The 10,839-nt window shown below is 33.8% G+C and overlaps 1 non-coding gene and 1 pseudogene across 1 annotated transcript; one reads left to right on the top strand and one right to left on the bottom strand.

Moving 5' to 3' along the window:
* Positions 1-925: 925 nt before the first annotated feature.
* Positions 926-1,010, top strand: TRNAM-CAU (transfer RNA methionine (anticodon CAU)). The gene is given in 2 exon segments: positions 926-963; positions 975-1,010. It is a non-coding gene; the product is annotated as a tRNA-Met (tRNA).
* A 2,060-nt stretch (positions 1,011-3,070) lies between these two features.
* Positions 3,071-9,341, bottom strand: LOC113711105 (filament-like plant protein; annotated as a pseudogene).
* Between the last annotated feature and the right edge of the window lie 1,498 nt (positions 9,342-10,839).

Genomic DNA, 10,839 nt, shown 5'->3' with positions numbered 1-10,839 from the left:
TGGTCATTTCACCCCTGCAGCTGCAAAATCGCAGAAAATTTGCAATTTAGACAGCTTATGATTGTTAAAGTTAAAGGAGTATAACCATTGCACAAACACCAAATGTCGAAAGTCAACAATTGAAGAGAATCTTGAACTGAAATGCGAAAATGGACATCAGAAAAGTTGAGATAATAAGATGGTTAAGCTTGCTGGCCTTTGTGCATTATTCTGCAGTTACAAATAGAGTTTTTAACGAGCCGAATACTTAGTGTTCAGGTTCTATTTGTATATTATAAGTGTTCAGGTTCTATTTGTATATTATATGAACAGGGTTTGAATTCGATTTGAATATTAACGAATTATAAATATTGTTTGAATTCGATTCGTTTATTTGTATGAATATTCGAGTTCTAATTCAAGTTCGGCTCGTTAAACTATACGAGCCGAATTCTAATTTGATTTTGAAGATGATCTAATTATAGTTTTAATAAATAATACATTATTAAGAATAAGTTTAATAGTATTTATTGATTTTTTTTAAAAAATAAATAATGCTAATTTATGTCTAATTACTTTTTTAGTAAAATATAATATATATATATATATTAAATACTATTAAATGTATTTATTTTTATAATTATATATGTGTTCACGAACTATTCAAATAATTCGCGAACAAGTTTGTGTTCAGTTTGATTATTAAACGATTTTAATATTGTGCTCAAACTCGATTCGTTTATTAAACGATTGAGTATTTTTCGAACGATTTTAATATTGTGCTCAAACTCGATTTGTTTAAACGATTAGATATTTTTTGAACTTGAACAAGTCGAACACGAATATGTTCACAAACAGTTCGGTTTGTTAAAAGTTTTGGTTGCAAGCATGAATTTGTTTAAGCCCTTTTCTATATATTATTAAAGTACGCTAACCAAAACAAGTTGGGGTGGTGGCGCAGTTGGCTAGCGCGTAGGTCTCATAGCTTCTGAGTAATCCTGAGGTCGAGAGTTCGAGCCTCTCTCACCCCATTTCTTTTGTTTTGCCCTAACATTCAATATATTACTAAAGTTCGCACACCATAACAAGTTGGGGTGGTGGCGCAGTTCGCTAGCGCGTAGGTCTCATAGCTTCTGAGTAATCCTGAGGTCTAGAGTTCGAGCCTCTCTCACCCCATTTCTTTCCTTTTGCACTAACATTCGGTATCAACCACATTGTTACAAATCTTTATTATGGTATTTAGGGTTAAATGCAAAAAATCCCCACAAACTATATACCCAGTTGCAGTTTACCTTCTAAACTATAATAATAGGCATTTTGCCCCCTTGAATGATATGTTTGGACAATACTACTCCTACTATCTTAAATCCTTTTTTTTTTTTTCTCTATTAGCTTTTTTCATTTTTTTTCCTTTTATTTTCTTTTTGTTCTCCTTCTCTCTTGGAACTAGCCAACATCTCTCTCTGATGTGAAAAGATTTACATCAAAAATTTTAATATTTTTTAAACTGCTTTTTTAATTTATTTATTTGTTAAATTCATTCTTAATAATTTGTCATAAACTCTTTGTTATTACAAAATATATGTAGCTTATGTTGTAAAGTGTATTAATCTAGTAATTCAACAATTTAAGTAGCTATAAACTAATTAAGAGTTCACAGTTACTCAACTACTTATAATAAAAATAACATATTATATATCACATAAAAAAGAAAAGTTAGCAATTGTTATTTGTAGTGAAATAAAAAATAAGAATAAACAACAATAGTAGTTCATCTTTTTTGTTATTCATACTACTAATAATTGATTAATCAATTTCTCTATTTTGTTATTATATATTTGAAAAGTTCAATTTCTTAAATGACATTGACTTCAACATTTGGAAAAAAAATCTTGTATTCCATAGATTTTTTTTTATAAAATATTGACATACGAAATTAAGAAATAAACAAATTTTGACTAATCTAGTCTACTTATTTAAACAATGTTTAAAGAAAAAAAAAGAAAGAATTTAAAAAGAAAATGATAGGGAAAAAGAAAAATAACAATGCTTAAAATAAAAGGGGTAGATTTGTCCAAATATATCATTCAATGGGGGCAAAATGCCTATTATTATAGTTTGGGGGTAAACTGCAACTCGGTATATAGTTTGTGGGGGGTTTTTTGCATTTAACCCTGGTATTTATGATAAGAAATGCCATACGGAAAATAGTACTGATTTTCTTAAATTGCATAATCTGTAGTCAAGGAAACACCAATTAGAAAGTATTTCTTATTTGGGAGAAGTAGTATTAGTATACCATAAAGAGAAATAGAGAAAGAATTTATTCTAGAATTTAGAAGATTTTGTGGGCTTTTTTTTCCTTTGTCAAAAAATCATACAGCTAAGAACTCAAAAAAAAAAAATCATACAGCTAATATCAAGTTAAAGTGGTTGACATTTCAAGAATTCAATTGATTAGTCCAGCAAACAACAAAAACAGAAGGCCAATTATACAACTATAAGAAAATATTCATGCTACAAATATTTGGTTTGTAAAGCATTCCTTGATATATACCTTTTTGATAAATAATACTATAACACATTTTTCCCGTTCGGAATATGAAACAAACAAGAACCTAATCATGTGCTTTTTTAATGCTTAAGTAGATCGAATTATAGAATAGAAAAAGATATTGATCAACCTTCCTCTTTTTTTTTTTTTTAACAAGAGAGTGGTGGGATTTAAACGATGAAGAAAAAGGAAAGTTTGGATTCAAAATCTTTAGTTTATAAAACGTTAATTTTAACTACTAGATCAAGATATTTTCAACGAATTTTTTATAAAGTTACAATCAAGAAGAATATAATGTGAATATATTATTTTAAAAATAGTTCTTACGAGTTCCTCATTATGACACAATTGAACCTCCAAGTTCAATTACCCCTAAATTAACCAAAAGCAAATTAAAAAAAAAAAACTACATAAAATTAAGTGGTATCCATTGAAGAATTTGTGTTTATTCAGCTTAGGCAAATAATGCTGAACAGCAAATTTTTGCTCAACTTGAAGATCAATATAAAGACCAAAACAAAGATCAAGCAGAACAGATAAAGAAACAAATGTGAATGATCATAAACCAAGAGCAAGTTGAATGCTTCATCACCAAGCCAGTTAGATGCCAATTAAACAGCATTTAATCGGCTATCCTTCTAAACAAAGAAACCTACATACGCCTCTAAATGGCAAAATTCTTCCCTCCCTAAGTTCTTCTTGTATCTATCCTTGATGATTTTCAAGTTGTATTCCGCTCTTACTTCGAGAGAAAAGCCGGACAAAACCATTACGGTTTCTGGCAGAGGTACTATTAGCAGATGAAGTTGATGATGATGAAGATGCTGGTGATTCCCCTTCAATCCCATTCGTTGAGAGGCTAGAAGTATATGCTGGTGTTCTGGAAGGATCTGATTCATATTTAGGCACAAATGCATCATTTGCACGCGCCTTCCACTCTGCAGCGGACCCAGGAACCATTGCTTTGTTCCCAGAAAAACCTGGCAGGTTTGAAGTGTCTGTTAAGAAATCTTCCAACGTAGCTAGCGACTGAAGCTGCTTTCCAAGGGATGCAATTGTTTGCTGGCATTCTGCAAGTTTATCAGCTGCTACTGCTAGGTCCTCCTGCCATAGACAAGTTGTGCTCAAATGCTTATTATCGCACATTTTAATCTAAATGCACCCAAGAGAGTGCAACAGCTAATGATATAAACGTAACATTTAACGAAATTGGTTTACAAAATTGACATGACAGATTAGTTGAATTTCTTAGTTTCAAATGTGCCAAACTACCATAATGCAAACAAGTTGCTGAATAGTGCCTACCACATCATTCCTTTAAAAAGGCCTTGCCAATCTTTTCTTCTTTGTGATAGTTTTCTTTGCAAGATATGGTTTCACATGAATATTGACGAAAACAGAATGCTACATGCAATAAATGGCCAACCTGCTTTATTTTTAACTCGCTGTTTGAATTTGCTGCTTGCTGAAGCTCAATTTCTTGCGATTTTTTGATAAGCTCATTCTCTAACTCCAGATATTCCATTGCCATTTTGGCTGAAGAACTACGTTCCTTCTGGACTTCAGCCTTTAAAGAATCAACATTTGCTGACAGGGTCCGTGCTTCTACTTCCATACCTATAAGCTGAAACTCAAGCAACTCCTTGGCCTCGTTCACAACACAAAGCTCTTTCTGCAAATCTTCAAGCCTGCTTTCAGTCTCATGAAGTTCTGCTCGTGATGCCGTAAGGGAATCCTCGCTTTCAGTCAAAGCATGCTGTAGTTCAGTTTTCTCTTCTTCAATCTTCTTCAGTCTCTCCTCAAGTTCAGCTACCTTATTTACCATGGTTTCAAGCTCAGGTTTTACCGAGTTCTCTATAGCACTAGACTTGCATGCAATGGGTCCCGATTCAAGTGAAGGAAATTTGCTCTGAGCATCAGGCAATGCAACAAGTCGCTCCATTTCAAGAAAATCATCCATCATATCGATCTCCACTGAGGAGGCTAGAGAATCTTTAGCCAATCCCTTTTCATTTTTAAATTGATCTAGCTCAGCAATGAGAGCTGACGCCCATGAATCTGAGTGGTTTCGCTCCCACTCATTTGGCTCTAATTTCTTGTGAGTATTGTCTATTGAATTGACACGGTCGCCACTGTCAGGTTGACTGTCAGTAACAGACTCCGCACAAACAGAGGAAGCAGTAGACCTGTGATCATAACTTGATGATGATTTGCGAGCAACAGTTTGCAGCCTTCTACACTCAGCCTCAAGCTTGACAACCTTCTTTATGCTTTCTAGTTGCTGCTTGCTAGCTGTTTCTGCAGCTTGGGTGCTCAAGTCCCTCTCAATAGTCCTAATTTCTAACTCTTCAGAACGAGAAAGAAGCTCAAACTTGAGAATTGAGTTTTCTTTCTCCAAAGATTCAAGCTTAAGTTGAATGTTTGGATCTGCAGATGCAGGATAACGAGTTAGTGTAGATTCTACATTAGTTTTTAGCTGGTGTAGCTGGTTCTCAAGTTCAATTTTAACAGATTCCAATTCACTAGTTTTTTGTGCCACAGCATCATTAATTCTTGCCTCCTGCTCATCTCTTGCTTGCCTCAATTCCCTGACACATTCCTTGAGAGCAGAATCAAGATGACTCGCCCGAACTTCCAAAGCCAAGTTCTGATGGACAGCTGCCTCAAGCTGCTGCTTTAAAACTGTCACTTCATTTTCTGCCTTTTCCCAGCCTGGCAGTTAGGTACATGGTAATCACAGAACACAACAAACACAAGTTCAGTTATGGAAAGTTAAGATGAAAATGCCCTAACTGATTCAATCAGATTGAGTTATGGAGAATCTAATATAGGCGTAATTGTTAAACAAATGGTAATTGGTACGGAAGCATGATCTGCACTGATTGATTCAATCAGACTGCAGTCATGAAGAATTATGAAAAGAGAACTCACTGTCCACTTTGTTTTACCGATTGTAACCCATTTCCATGAAAAGATAGTAGGACAACTTCACAAACTCCTAAAAAGTGAATAACAAGCAAGGAGGGAGAAAGACGAAGTATAAACTTTTAATTGGTACCTGCAACAGCTTCTTCAGCAACTTTGGCGTGCTGCTTGACCAAGTCTTCTTTGACACTGACATTGACAAGGGCAGCTGATAATTTTGCTGTCAGATTCTTAACAGTATCTGTAACTTCTTCATCAGCAAGTACAACTTTTGAAGTGACTTCTGGTGATTGAGTCCTATCATTTGGAGAATCCTTCACTTCCTCCTGCTCAATCTAAGCAGAATCAAAAGCAAAACAATGCCTCTTAAGAATCACTATTTGGGCATCCCATAAATGCAAGCCAAAGCAATGCTCTAAGTATCCTTATATGGCCATCCCATAAATGCAAGCTTTTTGTTTATCAAGAAGTGCTGAAAATCAACAACAATCAGATACAGGCCATGCAAGATTGTTCTGTTGAATTATGTAATTGTTAACACCATCTAGCATATCCATCTTTTTGTTTGAATGTCCATTTTTTCTTTGGTCTACCAGATGTTTTTCAGATTGAGGGTTGTCACTTTTTTGTATTTAGTAATTGGTTATTCTTTCAAAAGAAGGTTAATAATGTAGGCAACATTAAAGGTCAATGAATTTCAAGACAGAACTTAACAAATAAACCTACACATCAAACATATCGCATGATAAATGTCTAGCTCATTATGCATAAAAGCTTTTTCTTTAAGAACCTGGATATCCCCAAATTAGAAAAATAGCCAGTACACCATCTTAATAAATTAACCTAACGGGACAGCTGTGGATATCCAAAAATAAAAGCAGGGAAAACTGGTTTGCGCTGATCTTATACCTCATACACATGATAATTCAGGGACATTTTATAAAATCAATGAGAAACCTGAGGTAAAGACTTTCAAAAGACCAATATATGTCTTGCTTCTTATACCTACAGCTGCCGCTGCCACCATATATCAAACAGATGAAATGGCAAGTTTCCAAATGAAGTTTAAAGCCAGGAAAAAAGACAAAAATCTGATCGTTGCACCATGAGATAAGGTAACAGTTATAACTGTAAGTACGAAAATGTGTAACTCATGGTAAGCTTATCCCAAGCCTAACCTCATCTGAGTCGAATCCTTCTCAAGCTGTAGTGTAAAAATGATGTGCAATATAAAGCAGGATTCAACATGTTGTTCTAAAAAACACAATAAACCCTCACTAAGTGTAGGGAGGCATAACCTATGGTTCATTTTTCTTTTTTAAAATTTAAGTAGAACTTGTTTCAGTTACAAAAGTGTAATTTTGATAGCTAGCAGGATTCAAGATGCCGATCAAAATAGACAAGGATTTCTAAGATTGCCATTTCTCCATATATTTGTAGGTTCACAACCTAGATATTTTTTAAAGCCAAAATGTTCATTCCAAACAGAACAAGATTATATTTCTACTGATAGGTGACATAGACAACCACGAGTTTTATGAATCCCATAGTTGGTAACCCAGTTAATTAAGGAAAGTACAAGAAGGCAACAATTTGGAAGTTGAGGAATAGCATAGATATATGAGAATCATGAACATAACTGTTGTTGTTCAGAACCATTGAATCCATAATTAATTGGCCATTCAAATTTGATTCCACCTTATGCCTCCACTAGCTCGTTGTCTATGTAGTTATTTAGAACTTTGGCCAGTAGTACCAATTAGTAAATTTGTTTATCATCTAATCCTAAATTTTCAGCTTGGTGAAACCAAAGGAGAAAAGAGTGCCTTGTGGAAAAGTAATGCAGAGCATCAGGACATACTTTCCCCAAAAAAAGAAGTTTTCTATCACACAAATGTCATAGAAAACTTATTTGGAGTATTTAGAGAAACGGTTAAGACTCCCAGCAATGTTAACCGAAAGTTAAAGCAAAGCAAAAAAAAACCTCCTCAAAAATACCACAAACATGTGAAGATTCGAAGTCGGTGAACTACAGATGGATTATTCAGGGCACAGTATATATGCATGCAAGATGCTACAGGGGAATTAAAAAGAAAAAACAGTTCTTTAAATACTTGCTGCACAAGAACAAATCCACCGAGTTGCTAACCCATGCTTGAGTTGCAGTTAGTCTTGAAGAACAAAAGGAATTTCAATAGACATTTGTAGTTTCACTTGATTATCAAGAAAAAGAAACTAAGAGTTCATCTTTAGGTTCCAATCATTGAAATGCCTAAATGACTTCCTGAACTACTACTGTGTTGAAGTACTTTAGCAGGAATGGTAAAAGTTGACAACTTGAATATCTCCAGGAGTCAATTAAATTAGTATTTCATAAGACACCACTAGGGCAAGTTTGGCACCAGTCATTGATCCGTCATGCATCGTAAGTACTAAAAATTTTTCCCTTCTCTGCAGTGAATAGATTGATTCATCCGATACCCTTCAACATACAACACACTGCATTTACGAGTGCAACACAACCAACTAATCCAAACGACTCGAAATGCAAACAAGAAACAGAACAACCTTAAAACAAGCGATGATTTTCACCTATTCTGCACGTTACATCCACTAAACTTGTTCAAAACAATAAGCAAGAATTTTTGTTCATGATGGCTTAGTTAACATACCTGCTGCTCATCTGAGTATCTCTCTGAAAGTGATGATCCCGAGCTATCAGTTTCACCAGGGCTCCTCTCTGAAGGTTTTTTCTTCCACAACCATTTTCTTTTTTCCATTTTGAAGAGCAACTAAATCTCGCATCAAGCTCAAAGGAGTTTCTGCATCTGCACATCAACCCAATAAATAATTCAAACACCAACCTAGACAAAATTAGAAATGCACATCCATAAACATGTTCAAGTTAATTAGGAAAGCTAGCAAACTAATCGTCTAACCATAATCTGAGATTTAAAATAACCTCCCACAGAGCTAATAAATCTACAAATTCTTCCTAACACACTCTTAACGTTAAAGCTGACTTGGCTTCAAATCTTCCCACCTTGGCTTGAAATCCACTCCACTCAGTTTTCCAAGTCCAACAACAAAATACAACTTTTTCACACTCAATTTCTAACCAAAAGCAAATTTTCTTAAAAAACTTACTCTAATACTGAAAAGACTCCTCTTTTCTTCCAACTTGACAAAAAGGGAATAAAGACTCCTCTTTCCCTTGAATAACCAAAGACCCATTACTCCAATAAGAAAGTTCCAACTACCTATCTCATTAAAAAGGTTAAAATCTCATTTTTTTTAAAAAAACTCCATTCAAGAACTTAAAATTCAAGATGTCAATAAAACAGTGGCTGGAAACAGAGATTAAAAGTCAGCTGAAATCCCATTTCAAGAAATTCAAAAATAAAGAATCCCTTCAACTAAAAGTACGAATAACTGGGCTTAATCCACACAAAACTACAATGCACAGCATTACTAAATTTTAAGGGGTCAAACAAAAGAAAAAAGGGTACATTTTCTAGCATAGAGAAATTAAGCCAAAAAAAACAAACAAAAACCCATTTTACCTTTTGAATTGAAGAGACTCCCACAAGAGCAAAACAAGATTGGATAAACTTGTAAAAGCAAAGACAGGTTTTTTTGGGCTACTTCAGATTTCAGATTGGAAGGCCATTTTCATATTTTAGTACTCAAGAAACAGTTCAGCCAAAGATCTGAGGAATGTCAGTGAAAATTCAGACAAGAACCCATAAATAATCTAGGCAAGGTCTAGTCAGATAGGAAGTTTCTTTATCTATTGATTTATTTTAGTACTATATTTTTTTTAACATTATTTGAAGCCTGAGAAATTTCAAATAGAATATGGACCAGAAGCATGTGATGAGTGATTGGTGAACGTGATGTTTTTGGAAAGCGAAGAATGAGAGAGATTTCAACAAAAGTCTTGTACTGGAGTTGAAAGAAGAATGAGAGAGATTTGATAGGGTGGAGCGTAGTACTACCACTTTTCAGCTTTATTTTAGTGGGCTTTTTTGGTTTTATTAGGCAAATTTTTAATTCCAGATATTTTGAAATTAAGCTTTTGCTTTATTCCCGCCCATTGATGAGGTGGGCTCACTTGAATTTAATTTTGTTAAAAACAGAGAATCAAGGTAGAAATAAACGATCATTTGACCTACAGAGTTTAGCTAGCTCAACCATTTTTTTCGCACATTTTAAGACATTTATTTCTACGATTAAGAGTATATGCATTGATAATATAATGATTTTTTTTATACTAATAATTTTTTAATATACGTTATATGTGCATGATTTGAATTTTAAATTTGAATTTACATTATGTAGCATGAATTAGACCTATTAGTGCAAAAAAAAAAAATTTATACATCGACAATGTATAAAAAAATTATCCTTATTTCTATTGAGCTTTTTTTTTAAATCAAAAACTTTTATTTAGGTGTATAACGTTGAGAGAACTTACTGTCATAAGTTCAGGATAAATTATGTTGACTCCCCGAAATATGCGTTATTTTCTATTTACCTTTGCCAAATTATTTTTGCGATTAACAGTCCTTTTGGGAGATTGATGATTATATTATATACTGCCTCCAATTCTCTTTTAATTAATGTCTTCTTTTTCTTTTTTCCTTATTGCATTCAGAATTCTTTTGATAACATATAAATTCTGACAATGACAATATTAAGACGAGGGAGAGAAATTTTCCGCTCAATTTGAGTGCTTCATGAATTTGTTTACAAAGGGGGAGCGAGAGAAATCTGAAAAGCTAATGTTTGGATTGCCGGTTTTCGTCGAAAAATTGAGTCGTTTTCGTAATCACATTTTCCTATTACCTTTTTTCCTCACATACATCAAATTGCTACAGTAATTTTTTCATGAAAAATCACGGAAAATGCAATCCAAACACAACATTTCTCTCCCTCTCCCGTAAAATTCTTTTGGTACTTAGATATATAATGTTAGTCCCCTTGTTCCCCGTCCCGAGTCCCACATCGTTTGTGAGTGGTGTGTGTAAGTTGTAGTTAAGTTTCATGGGGGTGCCAAAAGTCAGCAAATTGCCTTTTGGTATTCCTCGTGGGGTGAATTTAGCTTGCTTCTTGCAACATATTGTTGACAAAAAGATATATAATGTTAGTAATTACTCATAAAAAGGGTTTCCAAGTAAAAAGGTGTTAATTAACCAACTGAATCGATATGGACACTTACGAATTACACTTGAAAACATGATAATCAAGATATATTATTATTAATTGCATTTTGATCAAGAAAAAAGTCTAATGATTTTGGCGCTTCTTAATTAGTTTCAGCCACTTTTCTCGTTAATTTCATTGACCAAAATGACACAATTAGCCAAGTTTTAGATTTT

Source organism: Coffea arabica, chromosome 10e (genome assembly GCF_036785885.1).
Source record: "Coffea arabica cultivar ET-39 chromosome 10e, Coffea Arabica ET-39 HiFi, whole genome shotgun sequence".
In the NCBI taxonomy this organism is placed as follows: Eukaryota; Viridiplantae; Streptophyta; class Magnoliopsida; order Gentianales; family Rubiaceae; genus Coffea; species Coffea arabica.
Note: the sequence above shows the minus strand (reverse complement) of the source record. Positions and strands in the feature narration are given on the sequence as shown.